The sequence below is a fragment of the Lissotriton vulgaris genome, chromosome 1_1 (assembly GCF_964263255.1).
Source record: "Lissotriton vulgaris chromosome 1_1, aLisVul1.2, whole genome shotgun sequence".
Lineage (NCBI taxonomy): Eukaryota > Metazoa > Chordata > Amphibia > Caudata > Salamandridae > Lissotriton > Lissotriton vulgaris.
The window spans coordinates 250,555,298-250,578,232 of record NC_141685.1 but is presented as its reverse complement, the minus strand read 5'-3'; the positions used below and the strand labels follow the sequence as shown (position 1 = coordinate 250,578,232).

The following is a 22,935-nucleotide window of genomic DNA, read 5'->3' as shown; positions in this document are numbered from 1 at the left end:
CAGGAACCCTGATAGACAGCATAAGGCGGTCTATCTGCGCAATCAAAGAAGAGAAGCGCGTCCCATTGTACATCCTTAAGGCTAAACACACTTAAAAAATGAGGCCTCCAGCGCTCGGCTGACGCTAGAACTGTTATAAGAGAGATCTGCGAGTCTATATCGGCACATACGCAATTACCACGTTCCATTCTGACCAGGGTCCTGCTTTCAGCTCTCGAGCTTATAGGGAGGCCGTGGCCAGCATGGGAATTGGGTTGCGGTATTCTTGTCCGTCGCACCCCGAAGGGAATAGTGTGGTTGAAAGAAAAAACCAGGACATAAAGCGATCTATAACAGCGAAGGTATTAGGTTCAGGCGCTGGGTGGGTCAAACATCTAATAAGTGTCCACACCAGTCTTAATAACTTGCCAAGAAATTCTCTAAAAGGTTTCAGCCCATACGAACTATTGTTCGGAATTAGAATGAACATTCAGGACCTCGATAGTCAAATATCAGTGGTACAAGAAAAAACAACAGGCTTTGACATCAAAGATCGTTTGGCTGTTTTACAGGAACTGAATGAAACAAGAAAATCTTTAAGCAACATAAAGTTAAAGCAACAGCCATCTACCACTGACGAGGCACCACAAGCAACAGCCCCAGCAAGGCCTGTCTAGATTCCAAAGATTGGGGATCTAGTCAGAGAAAAAATTGCGGTGAAGTAGGAATTTGGGCCTTCTTACAGAAAAGCAGTGCCTGTCTTGGCAGTCACCGGAACAAGATCAGTTGTACTACCGCCCCTTGCTGGTAAAAAGGAGAACAGAGTTGTTTCTATCGACCTGGTAAAACCACAAGCATGTGGCCTATAATCAACAGTAGGCCCAGTGGACTCCCAAGAAACAACAGAATACCCAAACTTGCAACAATCCAAGAGGTTCAAACTGAAAGACTAATCACATTCGATCAGCCTGCAGTGCACAGAGAAGGACTATGCAATAATGCCATGGAACTCGTGCCTCTTGAGACACAGATTGAAACGGTTCGTCAAGAAACACCAGTCTACAATAATGTGGCATCAGAAAGTGCTACCGAGAGACAGATTGAAAGAACAATCCCAACAATTGACAGAACTGCCTCTGGTTATTTCATCAACTTCGACAACTTCTCTGAAGATCAAAACGACCCCGAAGTGATGCCAGAAACAAAAAAGACTTTTAAAGAAAAAGCAACGGAACTCTTTCATCAACTGAAGGAAATCTACCTTATTTCACCTTGGTTAGAGTTCTGGTTCGGTCTAGGTGTATTTTTCCTCCTGCTTTGGCTCATCATGGTACTTTGTTTGGGAAAATTCATTGAGGGAAAATATAGCACAATGGACACAGCAAGTCAGAACATCAACCTAGTCCTCAAACCACACAGGTCATCCCACGTGAAGAAAAGAGAACTGTCAACAGTAAATGTCACAGCCATTCCAATACCTGGTGGGGTAGTATGGGAGAAAACTGACTGAGATCTATGGTCCGGTCGAAATCCTGAAGTATCCTCATCAACTGAAGGTTTCCTTAAGTGACTTTGTAAAACCTAGTACGTTCTCTGATGATTGGGACTTTAACAGTATTAATGACCTGATGTCTGATTTAGTAATGTCAGCTAGATTCACAGAACATGAATATTTACAAGGTTCATCTAGTTATGAGCAATTATTCTGCTATACACATTATGGTGATCATTATTTGCATAAATCTGCACAGCCTAGAAATGTTTTTATGTATAATCAATGGGAACATTGTGCTACACCACCTAAAAGCAGTTCTTAGACATTCTTTGAGAAATTCAAGTACTTCTCAGGGTTTAACACCAGTGATGCAGAAACGTTTTATTGCAAACTGTTAGATAAAACAGGAATGAAAACAATGCTGACAAATTCTAAATTGATATATTCAGAAGCATTTTATGACAAAATGATGACATTTGGTTTTGATTATTGGAAAAATAACATTGAAACGAAAACAATTTGGGGTACAAAAGATTGGCAGGTACAAGGCATTGAAGCACTATTCAGAACCTGCATGATAACAGAACAAATGATGTTTTTAAATGATACAATTCACCAAACATCCTGTCTTGGCCTAGCTAAGATCAAAGACCTTAACAAACCGTCTATTCCGAAGCCAATACCTGATAATGCAACAACAGATATTGAGATAGACGTAACTAAAAATTTAAATTTTAACAGAACACATCCTGATTGGAAAAAGTGGTTAATCTGGCCTACTGACACAAACAGCTGTCAAGATAGATTCCTGAATAAAACACAGGGGTTAAAAATGACCAGACTAGACCCTAGATACTCCCAGAGACAACATCCAGGGATAGTAACAACATACAGTGTAGGGAAACTCTGCCTCGAATGGCTAGGAACATCCACACTGGCTGAAATTAAGCAACACTTGTCTTTACTAAAAGATGGTGCTAATTTGCGCGATTTCATTCTTGGACCACGCAAACAGCGTCAAAACCGTTTCATAGCGACCAGTATCTATGCTGCGTACAACGAGGCTTGGAAAGTCACACAAATTGAAACAGCAGAGAAAATACGAGAAATTGATCGTATTAATTTGGAAAAATCACTTTCTGTAGTGGACAATGGGTTAATGACTCTGTCCTCCAGAATATATTCGTTGGACAATATTGTATCTTCTGCCTTTGACATAATAGACAGAGACTTGCTAATGTTACAACATGGCAAATCTCAAATACATTCTATTGTACAATTAGGCTGGACGCTGCAAAATCTTCGTTCAGGCTATGTGCCTTGGCGTTTAATCAACACAACGTCATTATTTTCCATTTTTAACCTTACTGATAAACAAAACAGTTTGGCACAGAAAGGAGCAGACTATACAATCCTGAGCATCGAAAAACTTGAGAGATTACCATTGACAATGTCAGAAAGTCCTGATATTGAATGGATAATACACGGAATTATCACCATTCCGATAACAACTTTCCGATTTAAAAAGTGCCTTGAGTACATACCTACTGGCCAGTATGAACGATTGGGTAAAGGATATGTAAAATCAGAATGGAAATTACCATACACACATTCATGCTAGAGTGACAGCGACAAAAATGTATTTCTTAGTGGTGAAAACTGTAAACGTTCACTAAGCGGTATACTTTTGTGCCAGAGTATTAATTTACACGGAGCTTGTGATGGAAATTCTAACAACCTTTCATGCCACCAGCTTTTCACACCTGCAACTCAGATAGAGCCCTTCTTTATGCAACTTGCTAACGGAAGTTACATTCTTAGAACGGATCACAGATGTTGTGGCCTTGTTCCAGGGAAAAGTTATCTTGTAAGAGTAACATCCATGGTCAAATGCTGTATGCAGGCATTGTTTCCAAGCGGGCCGGTAGACACAGAGACTCACATCTGACCTCGTCTGAATCTCTATTCTATACGAATTGATACTTTAAGCAAAATGAAGTCTGTTCCTTTGCAGACAACAGTGCCCATAACGTCATCAAAAGAGACGTATGATCTCCTAGTTGCAAGGACAGCTACGGAGGTTCATGAACTTTTATCAACAAATTGCCCCGTGCATTTCGTAGAAATGCTTAGCCAACTCCTTAACATGTCTAGTGCCACAGGCATCCCAGGCATATTTAAGACGATTTTTTCGGGACTGCTAACACCATTTCAAGCAATTCTGGGAATCGTTCCAAATTTTGTCCACTCTGTTTTTGGCGGCATACCCCTATTTTTGGGACTTGTAGCAGGGATTTTGTTTTTGACCCTCCTGCTTTGTTATGGCAAGCCAAAGCTCAGACATAGCTCCCATGGGAATGGAAGAGACAATCCTTGCAATGCGCTACCGGGACAGAATAACTAGAGTCCTTGGATTGGCCAGGCTGAGAGATCTAAACATGACCTGGTTCCTTTCATTCAGACCTATATGGCAGAACTGTATCTTACCGGTACTTCGATGTATGCTATGCGGAGATGAGTGCGTGTTGGACATCTGTCTTTCACTTCCATCAGCAGTACCAATGGACGTCGATACTTTGCTCAGTCCGATAACGGCTCACGCATTGTGTTGTCCCCAGCGGCTACCAATCCTGATGACGGCATTCGTTGAGACTCCTGTGCTACGACTAGGTGGTAACAGTGGAGCGAGTGACAAAAGCAGCATCACCCAGGTACGACCTTCTGTGAGCATTGCTGATCCCGACTATGATGACAGCAATCATTCTCACACCTGCCAAGTTACAGCACTATCGAATTTGGTTAAACTGTCACCTGATTTTGTAGACCAATTCTTTGAGAGCCTGTCTGATATGATGTTCTCACCCGAACAGAAATAATAACTTTGGAGAAGCTTTCCGACACACGGCGTTCCCATGAACTCTGAATTCGGCCTTCAGTTTTGAACAACAAAAACTGCTAAAAGCGTTGGTACTCTATTTCCCCGTTCAAGCATTAATTCTTTTGAATTGAACACTTTTTAATATTGACCCTTTTTTGGCACGAACAATTCTTTGCTTAAAGTAAAAACTATTCTTAGAGAACAGAAGCTTCACACTTCTATTTCTACACACATCTAGAGACATAACAACCTTACACCAGCCTCTAGCACATGTTATTGCAATGCATTTATATGTGATGATTTATCTCGCCCTTCTTCTGTTTCAGAGATATTTCATGTGTAATTCTTTTTGCATAATCGTTCATTGATTTCATATGCTATAATTTTTGCATGATTTCTAGGCTTCAAAAACGTACAGTACCTATAATTTTCACGTATTACAATATACGCCTATTTCAAATGCATTTATGTATTTTGGGGTGGGCAATGTTACACGTGCATCTTATTGCTCTAGTTTTAGTAATTTGATGGACATGAACCCGTGGAGTGGGTGTTGCGTGCTTATCTAGGATCCTGATCGATACTGTGACCTTATGCCCCTATTCGGCTATAAATCCATTTATTCCCTATATTGGCATAACCGTTCAAGTGCGATATTCAGAAACTCATCTCTGGCCTCACACGAACAGAGCCACATTTCAGAATAGTTTTCTCTGCCACTTCCTTTGCAACCAATTAGTGCAATGACAGAGCAGAAGTCACTATCTGAGATTCCTAGATTAACACTCTGAGTTCTTCAACAAGATAAAAACTCAGCAAACCTGGAAATCCCCGCTTGCTGTGTTTTGATTAGTAATAGAACTCTAATGAGCACTGATAAACGATCACTTCCTAAGTGACATCTTTATTGACGTCTTATGTCCAGCAAACTTACGTCAACCAAGGCACCTTTCAGGTATAAATACTACCAACGTTGCCTTAAGCAAACGCTAGCTGCCTCAATGCCATCGCTGCTATCTTCGCTGCTGCTGAAGAAGCTGTCATGCTGAAGATATCATAACTGCTATCACTACTGCTATCGCTGCTAACTAGCGAACAATGGTGTGGTGAAGTTAGGAGCTGAACAGCCGTCCCCTGCGAAGAGCCCAGCAGATGCAAGCTGCCCGCGGACGCTGTCCCCCCTCCTCCTCCTCGACGCGCTGAAGAGAGACGCTGCCTTTCTCCTGCCGAGAAATCCAGCTCCAGCGTTTCTGGTCTACCCTTGCGGGTGACTGGGATACCGAGTTTCCCTGAAGGAGATACCAGACCTCCATCATTCTATTCAGAGGTATGGTGTTGACTAAACCCTTAGTGAGAATTCTTGAAGCAAACCTTGGCAAAACCAACTTAACTTAAAGCTACTTACTTACTCCCCTCCCACGTATAAGGCTTAGGTCAGGTACACTGGGGTAGGCGTAATTAGAAGCACCAGTTGAGTATTTTAGCCTAATGTATATATGAATGTATATATGTTTTATTACTTTTAAACCATGTATGGCTAAGAAACCATATCAATGCTTTTACAGTACTATTTCGCAATACTTATCTTACTGTACGTACTTTTTATGATAACAAGTCTTGCAATTGTGGCAATTCATTTCTCTTGTACGAGAAGAAAGACTGTTCAATAAATGTTATCTTTATTGACAAACGCCCGTCTCTCTATTCTCTACATATTGTGAAAGTAAACTGCACAACCACTGACTGAGTAAAATAACTATCTATTGTTTCACACGACCTAGAGATTGACTCTTGATCTGAGGAGCAAAGTTGTCATGTTGCACGGTTGTTGGAAAACTGAATCCCTTCTTGTCTGTGCCAGGGAAGCTGATCACTTCCTATTTCAGTCAAGAAAGTTTCCAGTGACCTCTGAGCTAGTTGGTAACAAACCCAATTAAGTTTAGCATAGTCAGTAGAGGCCTGGAAGATCCGCACTTCTACGTCGATACTACTGTTTATGTTATTCCAATGCGCACGGCCTATTGGGAAAATAGGAACTACACTACAGTCTCAAGTCTGTTTTGGATAAGATTGCAGCCATGATTTGTACTCTTCTTTGGGCAAGAATTCTGGAAGGGGTGAAATAAAGTCTGTCATTTTAGTGTCTTTAGAGCAGAGGTCTTCAAACTTTTGGATGCTGAGACCCCCCTGTCAACATTTTCAGGCGTAAGGACCCCCTCCTGACAAAAATTTGTGTGGGTGACAAGAGTACCCAAGTGACTGCACGGTGAGCGATGCAACAGTGTGAGAGTAGGGTAAAAGGAGTGACTGCAGGGTGAGTGAGGTGACCATATGAATTTGGGTTCGGCTGTAAATGCAGAGTGGGACGAATTATTGCATGGTTAGTGATGGCCTTGTTTGAGTGAGCTACAGATTGAGCAGTGAGGGGGGGACAGGTGAGTGAAGTGTCACATGAGTGCAGGGTGAGTAGTGTGCTTGTGTGACTGCAGGGTGAGGTAAAGGGTGAACAGTGCAAACGCATTGCTAGTGGAGAGTGATCACTGTGAGTGCAGGGTGAGCGGGTGAATGTTGTGAGTGCATGGTGATCAGTGTGAGTGCATGGTGATCAGTGTGAGTGCATTGTGATCACTGTGTGCATTGTGATCACTGAGTGCAGGGTGAGCGTGTGATTGGTGTGAGTGCATGGTGATCAGTCGGAGTGCATGGTGATCAGTGTGAGTGCATTGTGATCGCTTTGAGTGCAGGGTGAGAGGGTGATCAGCGTGAGTGCATTATGATCAGTATGAGTGCATTGTGATCAGTGTGAGTGTATTGTGATTGCTGTGAGTGGCTGGTGATCAGTGTGAGTGTATGGTGATCAGTGTGAGTGCATGGTGATTGCTGTGAGTGCATGGTGATTGCTGTGAGTGCATGGTGATAAGTGTGAGTGCATGGTGATTGCTGTGAGTGCATGGTGATCAGTGTGAGTGCATGGTGATCAGTGTGAGTGCATGGTGATCAGTGTAGGTGCATGGTGATCAGTGTGAGTGCATGGCGATTGCTGTGAGTGCATGGTGATTGCTGTGAGTGCATGGTGATAAGTGTGAGTGTATGGTGTTCAGTGTGCATTGTGATCACTGTGAGTGCAAGGTGAGCAGGTTAATGTTGTGAGTGTATGGTGATCAGTGTGAGTGCATTGTGATTGCTGTGAGTGCATGGTGATTGCTCTGAGTGCATGATGATTGCTGTGAGTGGATGGTGATCAGTGTGAGTGCATGGTGATCAGTGTGAATGCATGGTGATCAGTGTGAATGCATGGTGATCAGTGTGAATGTATGGTGATCAGTGTGAGTGCATTGTGATCAGTATGAGTGCATTGTGATCAGTGTGAGTGCATTGTGATCAGTGTGAGTGCATTGTGATCAGTGTGAGTGTATTGTGATCACTGTGAGTGCAGGGTGAGCGGGTGAATGTTGTGAGTGCATTGTGTTTGCTGTGAGTGCATGGTGATTGCTGTGAGTGCATGGTGATCAGTGTGAGTGCATGGTGATCAGTGTGAGTGCATTGTGATTGCTGTGAGTGCATCATGATCTGTGTGAGTGCATTGTGATCGCTGTGAGTGCTGGGTGAGAGTGAAAGAGAAGGGCGAGAATGAGGAGTGAGTTGTCTGAATGCAGGGTGCATTCCCAGAAACTTGAAGCGTAGGGTTTCATATACTAGTTGAACTATTGCTATAATGGCATTAATTAGGGATCGTCAGTGGAGGAAATAAATAATGTGCTGATACAGCTCATTATTTTGATGGCCCAGAATTAAGCAGTCACCTAAAGCTGTATTTTTAGCACTTATCTGTGAATACTTAGAACAGCAAATATAAATAGAAAGCACTTTTATTTGTGTTCTAGGGCTACCTCAATGGTCCGTGACTGATAAATAAAGAGAACAAAGACAGAAAAATCACATAGCTAATTAATACATACTTTTTTATTTATAACTCTATTTAGTGTCAAGAGCAGGTCTCTGGGCTCTTTAAACAACACATGGCAGGCATTTTTCTTTTGGCTACCCAACTTTATATTTGTTTTCATTAAATGCATTCTCACACTACAGCAGTAAGTGTGAAAATACAAATGTAAGGAATAGGCAGAGTGGGGGCCCAGGGGGTACTGGAACCCTTAAAAAAACTAAGCCTAGGTAACCAGTAAACAAAGGCATGTAAATATACAAATGGCCTTTAAAGACCTGTGAAAAGCTTAGGCGGCTGGAGATAAGACTCCAGACACCTCCCAGCCGAGCCCCCAACAGCGCGTACTGCACTGCAGCAGCCCGGGCTGAGAGACACTATGGGGAAGGAGGGGGGCTGAAGCTATGGGCCTCGGCAGAAGTGTGAAGGGAATGCGCGACCCCCTTCCTATCAGTCCAGGCCCCCCTGGGGGTCGCGCCCCACAGTTTGAAGACCCCTGCTTTAGAGTCTGATGTTTTAGTGTCTCTGGTCTCGGGATCAGCAACAGCGTCCAAGGAGTTGGCCCGTAGAAGGGCTTGCAGTGGCTCACGTGGAGCCACCCTTTTCGTCCTTCGACTTTGACGGCGGTCCTCGTCGTGAGCAGCACCAGCTTGGGAGATGTCCACCTTCTTTCCAGAGGGCTGGTTCGGTCAAAATTTCTGACGAGCACCCATTGGCCTGGTTGAAGAGAGTGCTTGTCGGGCGTGGTCTTGTCTGGAAAGGCTGCAGCCACCTGTGAACGGCAAGAACGTAGTGCAGACATCAAAGAAGCCAAGTAATCTGTCAGCACATTTGCATCAATGTCAGTTAGCTTTTTAGGCGATGGGACACCCCAGATATTTGGAGGTCTCCCATATGTAACCTCGTAGGGCAGGGGTCTTCAAACTGTGGGGCGCGACCCCCAGGGGGGCCGTGGAGCGATACAAAGGGGGTCGCGCCTTCACAGTGTGACTTCTGCCCTGGCCTCCAGGGCTTCAGCCCCCCTCTTCCCCCATCCTGTGTCTCAGCCCGAGCTGCTGCAGTGCAGCTCACGCTCCTGGGGCTTCGGTTGGGCAGTGTCTGGAGTCTTATCTCCGACCCTTTTTCACAGGTCATTTAAGACCATTAGCATATTTACATGCCTTTGTTAACTGATTACCAAAGCTTTGTTTTTTTATGATTTCAGGACCCCCTGGGCCCCCACTCTGCCTAATCCTTACATTTGTATTTTTACACTTACTGCTGTAGTGTGAGAATGCATTTAATGAAAAGAAATATAAAGTTTGGTTGCCAAAAGAAACTATGTGTTGTTTAAAGATCCTGCAGAGACCTGCTCTTGACACTAAATTGAGTTATAAATAAAAAAGTAGGTATTAATTCGTTATGTGACTTTTCTGTCTTTATTCTCTTTAATTATTAGTCATTGATCATTGAGGCATCCCTAGAACACAATTAAAAGTGCTTTCTATTTATATTTACTGTTCTAAGTATTCACAGATAAGTGCAAAAAATACAGCTGTAGGTGACTGCTTATTTCTGGGCCATCAAAATAATGAGCTGATAACCCTAATCATTAGACTGGAAGTTTGTTGAAGGATCAGCACATTATTTATTTCCTCCACCCTCGAACCCTGATTAATGCCATTATAGCAATAGTTTAACTTATATCTGAAACCCTACACTTCAAGTTTCTGGGAATGCACCCTGCTTTCAGACTACTCACTTCTCATTCTCGCCTTCACTTTCACGTTCACCCTGCACTCCCAGCCATCACAATGCACTCACACTGATCACCATGCACTCACACTGATCACCATGCACTCACACCATGCACTCACAACATTCACCCACTCACCCTGCACCTACAGTGATCACAATGCACTCACACTGATCACCATGCACTCACACTGATCACAATGCACTCACACTGATCACAATGCACTCACATCATTCGCCCGCTCACCCTGCACTCACACCAATCACCATGCACTCACACCATTCACCCGCTCACCCTGCACTCTCAGTGATCATAATGTACTCACACTGATCACCATCCACACACTGATCACAATGCACTCACGCCAATCACCATGCACTCACACCATTCACCCGCTCACCCTGCTCTCATAGTGATCACTTTGCACTAAAAATTTGCTTGCATTGTTCACTCTGCACCTCACCCTGCAGTCACACGAGCACACTTCTCACCCTGCACTCATGTGACACTCCACTCACCTGTCCCCCCTCTTACTGCTCAATCTGTAGCTCACTCAAACAAGGCCATCATTAACCATGCACTAATTCGTCCCACTCTGCACTTACAGCCGAACCCAAATTCATATGGTCACCTCACTCACCCTGCAGTCACTCCTGTTACCCTACTCTCACACTGTTGCATTGCTCACCATGCAGTCACATGGGCACTCTTGTCACGCACACAGTGCAGAAGGTTAAAGTGCCTGGTACAAAGAAGATGTACCATGCACATCAAAGAACTAAGTGTGAGTAAACTATGAGTAACGCTATAAAAAATGAAATGTTTGTCAGACAGGTGCTATAGAGAGATGAGGTGTATTGTTGGTGAGTGGTAGTGAAGGAATTCATGGAGAATGTGGAAAGACTTTTGCACCGTGTGCGACCAGTGCTTGGACAAGCCCTGGCTGGGAGTATTAACCCCCCCCCCCCCGAAGTTCGGGTCTAGTGGATCCCCTGCTTCCGCCTATTATTTACATTTGTAGTGTCCTGGGGCTAATAACCATCTGCCTGCAATGTGAGAGAGGGATCCTGGGTTGAGAGAGGAGAGAAGAGAGGGATGGAAGGAAGGGGATGAGAGGAAAGGGGCATGGGTAAACTGTTTAACTCTGCACAAGACCGCCACGGTTTGAATGCACCCTTGCTGCTCCCGGCCATGGCCAGGTGAGCTTCTAATGTGGCAGCACGTATTCCTGCGGATTGGGAGGCCCTTCACAGAGGTTGAATAGACATCTTTCTTATGTTAATTGCTGTATTTTGGTTATAAACTGGTACTAATGGGGGGAAATCTTTCCTCAGTATTACTGTGTTTGAAAAAATTCTAAATATTAAAGCAATGCTACCCCAAAATACGCAGCATCACAGAACATTATTTACATTTTCTACTCACACAATTTAGTCAAGCCTGTCGCATAATTTGGTCCTCACCTTCCTCATAACCTAGAGGTTTAGAAATTTGTCAGGAGGGGGTCCTTACGTTTGAAAATGTTGACAGGGGGGTCTCGGCATCCAAAAGTTTGAGGACCTCTGTCATAGGGTGACAGACCCGTCCGGGAATGTGCCACCATTCGCATGTAGAACAGGGCGACGGGAAGGGCTGTCACCCAGTCTATTTGTTTGTCAGCGCATATTTTTCCCAACTTGGTTTTCAATGTTTGGTTATGTCGTTTGACTAGTCCTGCTGCTTGGAGATGCCTAACTCAGTGAAATTTCCATGTGTATCCTAACAGTAAGGAAACTGCTTCCATTAATTTAGAGGAGAATGGTTGTCCATTGTCAGAGTAGATGACTCTGGGCTACCCATATCTAGGGAAAAATTCCATCACCAATTGTTTAGCTGTCATTTGGGCACCATAGTCTGGGACAGGATAAGCTTCAGTCCATCGGGTTAGGGTACAGACTACTACGAGGATATACTTATATACTCGACATCTTTCCATTTGGATATAATCCATTTGGAGGACTTCAAAGGGGTGGTCTGGGGGATGGAACCCTCCTTGTTCAACGGATACACTTTTCCCGGGATTGAACTGACAGCAAATCATACAGGTTCGTACCTTTTGTTTGGCTGCTGCACGCAGATGCTTGTTGTGCCATGTTAAATTCAGACTGTCTAACATTCCTTTTTCTCCTAGGTGGGCAGGACCATGGGCAGTTTCTATCATTACGGGAACCATTATGTCAGGGAGAAACCATTTGGACTTGTCTTTTGTTACCCAACCTTAGTCTGTGTGTGAACCTCCCTCTTCCTCGCATTTTCTCTTTTCGGTCTCTGTGGCTTGCTTTTGGATGTCTACTACATCTTTGGTGGGATTGATAACTGGACAGATGGTTCTAATGGAGGTTTCGGTGTTTAGTGTTCCTGTCTGAGCAGCATGTTTAGCTGTGGCGTCCGCCAGAGCATTACCTCTAGTGATAGTCTATGACTTTGGTGTGTGCTTTACATTTTAGTATAGCTACTTCTGTAGGTCTGTGTATTGCTTCTAGTAGCTGGAGGATAAGATCTCCATGTTGGATCTTGGTTCCATGAGAGGTTAGGAAACCTCTCTCTCTCCAGAGGATGCCGAAGTTATGGACTACCCTGAATGCGCACTGCGAATCGGTGTAGATGTTGACTCGTTTTCCTTTAGACCACTCACATGCTTGTGTGAGAGCTATTAGTTCTGCTGCTTGTGCTGAATGTACGGATATTCTAGCTGCTAAAAGGACGGTGTTTTCTGTAGTAACAGCATAGGCTGCTGAAAGTTCGCCTGATTGGAGGCGCATACAGGATCCGTCTACAAACAGTGTGTGTTCTGGTGTACTTAGGGAAACATCTGTAAGATCAGACCGGGGTTTTGTGACTAGTTCGACTACCTCTAAGCAGTCGTGAATCTGATTGTCAACTGGAACAGTAGGCAGTAGTGTAGCTGGGTTGAGGATATTGCATCTTTTGATGAAGATGCGGGGTTGGAACAGAGTGACTTCATAACCTGTGAGGTGAGCTATGGTCAAGTGTTGTGTCTGTGTCCTATTCAAGAGTAGTTCTACTGCATGTGGAACTTGTACTTCAAGAGAGTGTCCTAGTACTATGGAATCACTTTATTGTATTGCTAGAGCTGTAGCTGCAACAGATTTCAAACAGGCAGGCAAACCTTGTGCAACAGGGTCAAGAGTGCTAGAAAAATAATCACAGGGACGATGTTTGTTGGCTTGTGTTTGTGTGAGTACTGACAAGGCTGTACCTTCCCGTTCTGTGACAAAGAGGACAAAAGGTTTGGCATAATCAGGTGTAGCTAGGACAGGTGCAGAGCATAATGTTTGTTTGAGGGTGTCAAAAGGAAAAGTATGATCAGGTGTCCATGGCAATGGGGAAGAGGTTGTGGTCGATATCTGTATCAGGGGTTTGGCCAAGTAAGCAAATTGGGGAATCCACTATCTTATGTAGGACGTGAGGCCAATAAAAGCACGGACTTCTTTCTGTGTCTTGGGGACAGGAATGTTAAAAATGAGTTGCATTCTTTCAGGTGTGAGTGCCCTACCCTCCTTTGACAGCAGGTGTCCTAGGTAGGCCACCTGCTGTAAACACAATTATAATTTCGAGGGTGACACCTTGTGGCCATGTTGTGCAAGGAACATTAGGACAATTTGTGATGCTTGTTCACATTCTGGTTCGGAGCGTGCGGTGATCAGTATGTCATCGACATATTGTAACAATGTTGTATTTGAGGGAATAACAATGTTGTCTAACTGTCTTTTAAGTGCCTGACTGTAGATGCTGGGACTTTCTGTGTACCCTTGGGGAGCTCTTGTGAAACAGAAGCTATGACCTTTTAGTGAGAATCCGAATAGGTACTGACTGTCTTGGTGAATGGGTACACTGAAGAAGGCGTTCTTCAGGTTGATTACAGTGTGTGGCATCAGGATCTTTAGCCGTTAACAGAGTACTGATGTCAGAGACCACAGGGTATTGTGGTACCACACACTTGTTCAGTTCACGTAAGTCAACTACTGGTCTGTAAACTGGTGGTGCACCGTCTGTTTTCTTTCTTACTGGTAGGACTGGCGAATTACATATGTTGGAAGGGACTTCTTTGACTACTCCTTTCTGTATTAAGTCATCGATAATCTGGATAAGTGCTTGTTCTGCATCTGGAGGTAGCCTGTATTGTCGGACACGAGGTAGGACAACACCTTCTTTCAATGTGACCATGTGTGGTGTAATGTCCATGAACCCTACGTCAGTCGGATCTGTAGCCCATAATGTAGTAGGAATGTCTCTTAGTCTGACGTCTAGTTCTCGTGTGGTGATATGACCTTCGAAATCTCGGAGGAATAGTCGTATTCCTTCTGGGGAACAGCATATCACAGAACCCAGTTCCTTTAGCGTTTGGATGCCGAGTAAGTTTTCGGGACATGACTTAGTAAGTGCCAAATCAGTGGATGTTGTAAGAGGACCAAATTGAAGTGATACTGGTTCAGAAACCTTGTTGATGACTGGTGTACCTGAAAAACCCAAGGAAATACTATTTGAGCCAGAGAGGGGTACCTTGGGAACTTCGTTGTGTTGCACTGTCGTCCTACTGGCCCCGGTGTCTATTAGAAATTTTGTTTCCTTACCTAAGAGCTTAGCATTTACATAGGGACCCTTTTGGTCAACCGGGACGGGGATCAGTGGACGACTATCGTGTTCCTCCCAGCTGTCTCATGAAATTGAGGGGAATTCAGGATAGGATGACACTGGGTACTGATATAGTTGGGGGGCAGGTTTAGTATCAGTTGGAGGAGCTGATGTGGGAACAGAAGGTCGAGGAGGATAGTTACGAGGTTGTGTCTTCCCAGTGGCAATATTATGTTGTAATACTGGGCAGTCACGCACAAAGTGACCTGGCTTTTTGCAATAATTGCAAGTAACTTTTTCTTGTGGCCCTTGAGGTTGTTTAGGGGTCTGTTGGATTGTATTAGTCTGTGCTACCAATACCTTCATTTTAGTATCTTTAGTTCTTTTCTTTTCTTGTTCTTGTTCATCTCTGATTCTATTTTGGTGGTACTGGAGCATCTGAAGTGCTTGGGACGGGGAGCTTGCTTGCCAAGTACTCTCTACCTTCAGTACTCTATTTCTGATCGTAGGCAAGGCATTCTCTACGAATCTGGAGACAAATAATCGACTATAGGCATCTCCACCTGAAGAGAGGCCGCTGTTGATGAGAAAACACTTTTCTAACCTTGTATAATAGTCCCCTATATCCTCATCTGGTTTCTGTTTGCATGCAGAGATAGCATCCCAATCTTCTTTCTTAGTGGTCAGCAACTGGGAGAGTATTTTAGGGAGAAGGCGAGGGAGTTCCTGAACTACAGATCCCAAGCCTTGTCCGGGATCACAGGCACTTTCCTCTGCTTCCAGAGCTTCCCGTGCTACCTTTTTCCCTTTAACCTCCCAATCTTTTCCCTTTAATTTGTCATATGTCCCTTGGGGCAGTAGGACTTTAAGGAGAATGTTGAGATCCTTATAGGTAAAGGAACCCATTTGGAGAAAATCCTTGAGCTCCCTATGGAGACCCGAAGGATCCTTCTCATGAGAAGGGACCATTTTCTTCATCTCTAGTATTTCTAGTTTTGTCAAGGGAGTGTAAACAAACGCTTATTGTAACTGTCCTGCAGAATCTACAACGGGGTGTACTTCTCTGAGGGGGAACTGTCCTTGGTCATAGTGATGGGGATTTGCATCATAACCGTCTGAAAAGTATTGAATGTATCGCTGTCGTAGATCAAGGAAGATATTAAGGAACTCTTGTCCCCTAGCCACCCACCTCCCTTCTAAACAGTCTCGTAAGAGAGAATGTAATTTTTGGGGCGGGCAACCAGTATCTTCGTACATCGTAATGAGGTGTTGAACCATATAGATGCTAGCTAGCCTTTGAGATGCCGGAGGGATTGATAAAAGCATTTGAGCAACTATATCAGGGCCATATATAGAATATTGAGATACCCAATGAGTGCTTGATCGAGCTAGTTCCTTTTCTTGGGTAGTGAGTGGAGGTTCATCGTCCATCCAATCATCTAGAGCTTCTTGTGTTCGTTGGAACAATCTGTCTGTAGGATCTGACAATTTCTTAGTTTTAAGTTTGAATTGTCCACTATTCTGAGAACGAGGGATACGGGAGCGTACTGCTCCTTGAAAGGCAGCTTCTTCTTCCCTGTCTGTACTCTCATTCTCTATTTCTTGAGTGGGGGTGTCTTTTCGATGGGAATCAGAAAACTTACTCATAAAGAGTAACTTCCTGCAACCACTGCTTGATCTAGTTGTAGTAAATCATCAGGAACTCTTTTTCCGATAAAACAAGTGATCATGAATCGTGAGTGGCATTTCCTATGTGCTATAGGTCTATTTTTAATAGCTTCTTTTAGGGCTTCTAAATTTTCTCCTGTTCGGAGAACCTCGTAAATCTTGGTTAGACAATTTGTGATATTCGGTACCTCCCGTATACCTTCTGGAGCCTCTCGTAGGCGAAGGGAGATATCCGCTTGTGAACCTTCCCCTGGGGTCGGGTCGTAATCGCACTCTAACATGGGTGGAATTCCGCTTGAGGTGTCAGAGATGGTTTCAGTCTGACTATTCGTCTAGCTGTTATCTGATTGGTATAGGCAGGAGGAGGTTCCATTAAGTAAGTAGTGATAAAATCGTCGGGTACAGAAGGAACCTTAGGACGTGGAGGTGCCGTAGGGATACTAGATTCTGAACAAACCTCGGACCCTATCTTTGGTGAGAGGACAGGATACATACCCGTTATAGAGGCCGAGACCTCCCTTCTCTTTTGTTCTAGATTGATTTCATCATTCTGATCCTGTAACATCCTTATCTTACTTTCTTCTGACATGCTCTGTGCTTTCTCAACTTTCCCTTGTTCTTTCTGTTCTTTTCGATGTGCTTCTTTTCACCATAGTTCTACACTTTCTAACATCGAGGATCTTGCTTTCTTTTCCCAACATTTTCTTTCAACTGCCATAATACAATTCAAATCCCATGTACCACTCTTTGGCCATCTGATCGCAATGTCTAAATCTTGAGTGTAATTCTCCCAAAGATCTAAGTACGAGATGGCACCAAGGCCGTACTTTGTATACATGAAATAACCTGGAGTATCCTTTGGGGGGACTGGTACATGTTGTTCCAGTAACCCCTTCCGGGTACCCAGTTTACACAGTTTAGAGAACAAAGGCATTGTATTAAATACAAATAAAATTTATACTTTGAAAAAAACTTGATATACACTGAGTATCAGAGTACAAACGGACCGTTTTCTAGAAACTAGAACCCGTCTTGACCGTGCTCTGAAAAATCAGAACCCGTCTTGACCGTGCTCTGAAAAATCAGAGCCCGTCTTGATACACTCCCAGCAGTACTCACCGAGGTGCAGAGAACTTGAAGACCTTGAAGATCTGGATACTCGATTACGCAGCGCTCGTGGACAAGGACTGGTCGGGTTTCAGAAGACCTCGGACTCGGCAATCTTCACGGGTTTCAGGCTCTGGGTCGAGACTTCCGCTGTCATCCTCACCGCCTCGTATGGATGCTCAGACCTCGGTACAGCCTCTCCTGGACACGAAGGAGTTCATGCAGGAACACCCTTACGCGTGCACTCTTTTGAAGTCAGTCAATGTCTTGAAGAGACCGGTTTGGGTCCGCATCACCGGCATGTGGGGAGAAAGAGAAGTCCCTATTCGGGCGCCAATTTGCTGTGGTAAATATTTTAGTAATTTACCTTGATCGGAATTTCTATATTATCAATAAGGTCAAGTATGAAGAGCAGAGTCCGTGGTGGTTCGAATTCAGGGTCTTTATTCAGTAACTCGAGTTAAGGGAGAGCTCCGTCACCTGAGGAGGATCGGAAGAATCTCTAACTTTATTATCATAACACTGTGTATTTATATATAGAAAAGAGGAAGGAGCTTCCCTTTAATGCAGGCACGTGTCATATGTTGCAATAAAACAGAAGTCATGACTAAGAAAAAGAGGCTGCGTCATGAAAAGAGGAAACATGGCAGAGGGGATGAGGCTGCGTCATGATTAAATGAGGAAGCACAAGAGAAGCAGAAGTGTGGAGAAATAACCCTAGGCTGGTTCCTTAGATAAGAGAGAGTAGGTCGTGACAGGATGTCTGTTTGTCGTGTTTCAGCATTCGGGGGCTCTTCTTCTCGGAATTGGTTGTCGTGGTTTAGCAAAACGAGGCCTATTTCTCGGAATCGGCCCGATTACAGGGAAATGGTTACAAATGGGAGGGTCTTGTTCTCGGAATCGGCTTGACCATAGGAATGTACAGTTTGAGTTAGGAAGCTGGTTCTAGGAATTGCCCTGACCATAAGAATGTACCTATGAATTTTAGAGGAAGGAGAGTGCGTGTGCAACTTTGTGTGCGCGTGATCGGGTTTGCTCATGTGTTCGTTTTGCTTGTTTGCTCGTTTCTGACATGAATGGGCTCGGGGACATGACTGAGAGGGTGTATGATGGGACATAAACTATGAGAAATAATCATTTTCCACATCTGCCGCAGCGTCACAAAAAGGGATGCAACTGCAGCGTAAGGGCTTCATAGATAAGGCCCTGATGACCTAATTTATGAGGTTTGCTGTGTGCAGCACTCACAAAAAGAAGAAAAAATGAGGAGAAATAAAGATATTTCTGCTCGTTGTGCCTCGGTACGTTTTTGGCGCTGCCTCAGAGTTACGCTTTCTTGTAAGGCTGGGGCAGTTTCAAAAAGCCATGGATGTTGCTGGGATCGCTCCCAGTAACACCATGCGTTAAAGGGAACGATATTTACGAGGCAGCATTAAGCCAAAAAAAGTGGCTTCGTGCTGCTTCGTAAATATGGATCAGGCTCCTGTGCCACGGAATGTCACAAAAAGAAACATTCCAGCGGTGTAGAGGGAGGTACGGTATTTATGGCTCGTTGTACAATTTCTTTGTTGAATTGCTTATTTATGAGATGCCGGCACTGCCGGGTCATCACTTTTTTTGACGCTCTAATGGCTCAGACGCCTCAATCATATCTATGAGGCAACGCAAAGTCACTTTGCGGGGCTTTGCATGGCCTCATAGCTATAGAGTAAGACAAAGCTGCACAAGTGACTGTGTTGCCGTACTCTGGGGTAGGAATCCTTCCACGGGTGTTGATGGTGGGTTTTCCCTCGCAACGCCCATGGATTTTGATGCTGCCCCAGATTTACTTAATCACATGAACCAGGGGCAGCGCCAAAATTGTACGCCTTCCCAAAGTCGGCATAAAGAGTAGAAATATTTGTATTTCTCTTGATTTTTTCCTCTTTAGATGTGTACTGTATTCTGAAGCCTACTGTGGAAATGCCCAGTGGAATAAAAGGCCTGTCTGGCTGTGCCAAGGACAGCAGACACTCCCTGAAGGGGAAAGGTGTCTTTCCTTTGTAGGAATGCATCAGTGATTGTGATTGGCCTAAGGTAACAGACACAGCCTGTCACGTCCTCAAAGAGTGGGCATGTAACCCTGATGCCCTCTCACTCTGCTCTGGAGCATACACTATCTGCGCCCTTCCTGATCAGGCATTATCTCTTATTAGACACTAAAAATAAGCACCAGCAGTGGGGGGCCAAGCGTCGCACTAGTGAATGTCTTTTAAACTTGTACGTTATACTTTTCGTGACCTCACATTCTTAGACGCAACAACTATTGAGCAACTAAAATCTAGGTGTTTTTTTCATGACATTCTGCCTCGACACACGGACAAGATGAAACAGGGGGGTACTATACCACCCAGGGAAAGAGACTGATTCCCCAGAAGGACACTGAACCAGATGGTATACTAAACACCTTTCGAAATATGTGGTAATGGGTGCAGAACCCTGATGTAGTCCTCAGGGGCGAAACTTGTTGACTGGGCTGATTGGAAAAAATGTGCTGTTCTGAACAATGAACAGAAGTTGGATTATGAAACATAATTGCAAGACTCCTGAAAATTGAATATTGTGGAATTGAATCATATTGGATATGTTGCTGGACTTTTTGATGGCTTGAAGCAAAAAATAAACTAACATAGTTTGGACTAATTTCTAATTGTTTTTTTATGTTTTCTTATTAGTGCCATGCTGTGACGTTATAACCCTTTAGTGTCTGTTGTCTTAATTGGACTGAAATAGACTTTATGAATTAAAAAAATGTAACCCATCAGCTATGGATCCATTAATAATGTAGAATGATCCCTTTCGGAGAAATATATGTTCTTACTTTCCTAATGTAAACGCTTCAGGCCTGAGTGAAATCGGAATTAAACTTTTATAAAGTTGACAGACTCAGGGCCTCATTTACAAGCCCCTTGCGCCCCCGCTCCATCGCTTTTTTTGACGCAGCGGCGGCACAATCAGTGCACCACACCGTGCCATATCTACAAACTGACGCATTGTGTCCAGTGTATCAGTTTGTAGAGCACTGCGGTACATTATACCTGCGCCAGGTATAAAGTATGCTGGGTAGGTGTTTCCTTGCAAAAAAGCCTTGTAGAGCGGGTGCAGTGAAATTTACATTTCACTGCGTCACGCTATGATTTCACTGAGTCAAAATCCTTTCGCCTGCTCAAACTAGGCTTAAGGAGTGACGCATGGCTTTTGCAATGGGACTTTCCTATGTGATCTGACGCATTACTGGAGTTGCATCAGTTTTATGAGCAACTCCAGGAATGCGTCACATTTACGGCAACAGATGTGTCTGAATTTCTGACGCATCAGTTAATCCGTGCGCCATAGAGACCTCTATTGTAAATACAGCGCATCCATGGCGTCGCATGGACATTTGGTGCGGACGCAAGCAAACGGATGCATCAATGCCAGTGCGCCAGTTTCCTGTAAATGAGACCCTCAATGTGTGATCCTGTCACAATAATCTGCAGCGGTGTGCGGTGGATGTTTCCTTCTCTTGTAGTTTTGAATACAAGGAAGCAGGTATTTGCTGAAAGAATATCTGAGTCAGGAGACCCTGCCATGGAGCGTCCGTCTGTCCTCTGGGAGTCCCTGCGACTAACGTGGGGACAGACAAAAATGATATAAAATACAGGTAGAATCCGAGCAGAGATGGACACAACATATACAAAATGTTACGCAGCGTGCAACAGTTGGCTCGTTGGTCTAGGGGTATGATTCTCGCTTAGGGTGCGAGAGGTCCCGGGTTCAAATCCCGGACGAGCCCTCTTTTTCTTTTTATAAAGTTGTATTTCAAGAAATGGATACTTTGAAAAGGTGCGAGTCACAAAACAATTGACTTTGAAATAACCAGGGTTGGTTTTGCATTTGATTCACACATACTCTGCCGCACTCAAGGCAAGAACGTGAGCCCTGCACCACCGAGCCAGATGCAGAAACAGCTGGAGGAGGGGGCGGGGCAGCGACCCCGCCACATCAGCAGCCAGGAGGGGTTTGATTTTATTGTGACTCGCGTTGAAGCTGAGAACAGGGGATGAAAAACTTTTATTGAAACCAACCTCGGGTGTTTCTGTACAGAGTGAAGTTAGAAGGACGGACGCGGCCTCCTTCACTCTGATTGGTGCATCAAGAGAAGCGGGATTTCTGGGACACTTTAAATGTCCCGTGTATTTTCTTTGGCTCAATAATTCGGATGGTCGCGTTTACAGCGCCTTGGTTCTGATTGGCGCATTCGTTAGTGGTAGTGGTGTATTTCAAAGGCTTATTCTCTGGCACAATCATTGTGATATGTATTTTTTAGGGGTACAATAACGACCCCAGGCACCCTTCGTAGTGATAGCCTGTGGCTGTGGTTGTGATGGGCATATTTTGGGCACAAGGACCCTGCTCTGTGTATTCTGTGCCAGGCTCCTGGCACTGGGAAGAAAGAGGCGCAGGCACTCACCAGTCTGAGGGGGGCAGGGGTAAATGAGACCCGTGAACCCGGAAACAACTCCTCCGAGCACAACAGCTCCAGGGCGTGTTCACTGAAATCACAACAGTCACAAAAGCATAAGAAGAGCGGCCGAAATAGCTCAGTTGGGAGAGCGTTAGACTGAAAATCTATAGGTCCCTGGTTCGATCCCGGGTTTCGGCAGATGCCTTTTGTTGACTCAAACATCAACTATTTATAAACATATTTAGAAACTTGGGGAAGAAAACGTTGAATCAACAACATTAACCTTTTTATTCTTCTCTCCTTCCTTGCTCCTCATGTTTTATTTATTCGTTTCTTGCAATGATACATCCTTCCGGTACAACCCCTCTGTTGTTTGTGAGTCTCACACCTTGTGCACAGGAGCTCTATTCTACAGTGTATCACACACTGCAGGCACAATCACACACCACTGATTGCGTGTGAGCCTCACACCCTGGGCCCAATCACGCTCAATGACCTTGGACCCCACGTATTGTGACGTCCACAGCGTGGAACATATCCTCCAGCTGCGGCCTGTGCAGGTAACAGCGGTGAGGCGGCGGGGCGGCGGGGCCGGGTTGGGGGAGGTTTCAACGGACAATGAAAAGGGAAAATTAAGTATTTATTTAATATCCCTTCTGCGTCGTCCTTCGAAATCCCCCTTACTCGGCCCCACCGCTGTTACCTGCACGGACTGCGACTGATATTCTCACTCCTAGGAATAATCAGACCCCCCAGGATATAGCGGCATGGATTAGCAAATTTAGCGGCACAAAAAAGGAAATTTAGCAGCACAAATATGGAAATTTAGCGGCAATTTTGCGGCATTTTTTTGGGCCATTTTTCCTACAACAAACACAGATATCTTTGTTTTTGAGTTATTTAGCAACATGAAGCTATGAGACTCTATTGCTGCTGCTTTCTGTCCCGAAGGGAGACAAGAGAAGGCACGAGCGTACAGGAGATGTGCTTACCATACGCATGTACATCT

At 44.4% G+C, this 22,935-nt stretch overlaps 1 non-coding gene across 1 annotated transcript; it reads left to right on the top strand.

Moving 5' to 3' along the window:
- Positions 1–21,182: 21,182 nt before the first annotated feature.
- Positions 21,183–21,254, top strand: TRNAP-AGG (transfer RNA proline (anticodon AGG)). Its single transcript has one exon. It is a non-coding gene; the product is annotated as a tRNA-Pro (tRNA).
- Positions 21,255–22,935: the final 1,681 nt, after the last annotated feature.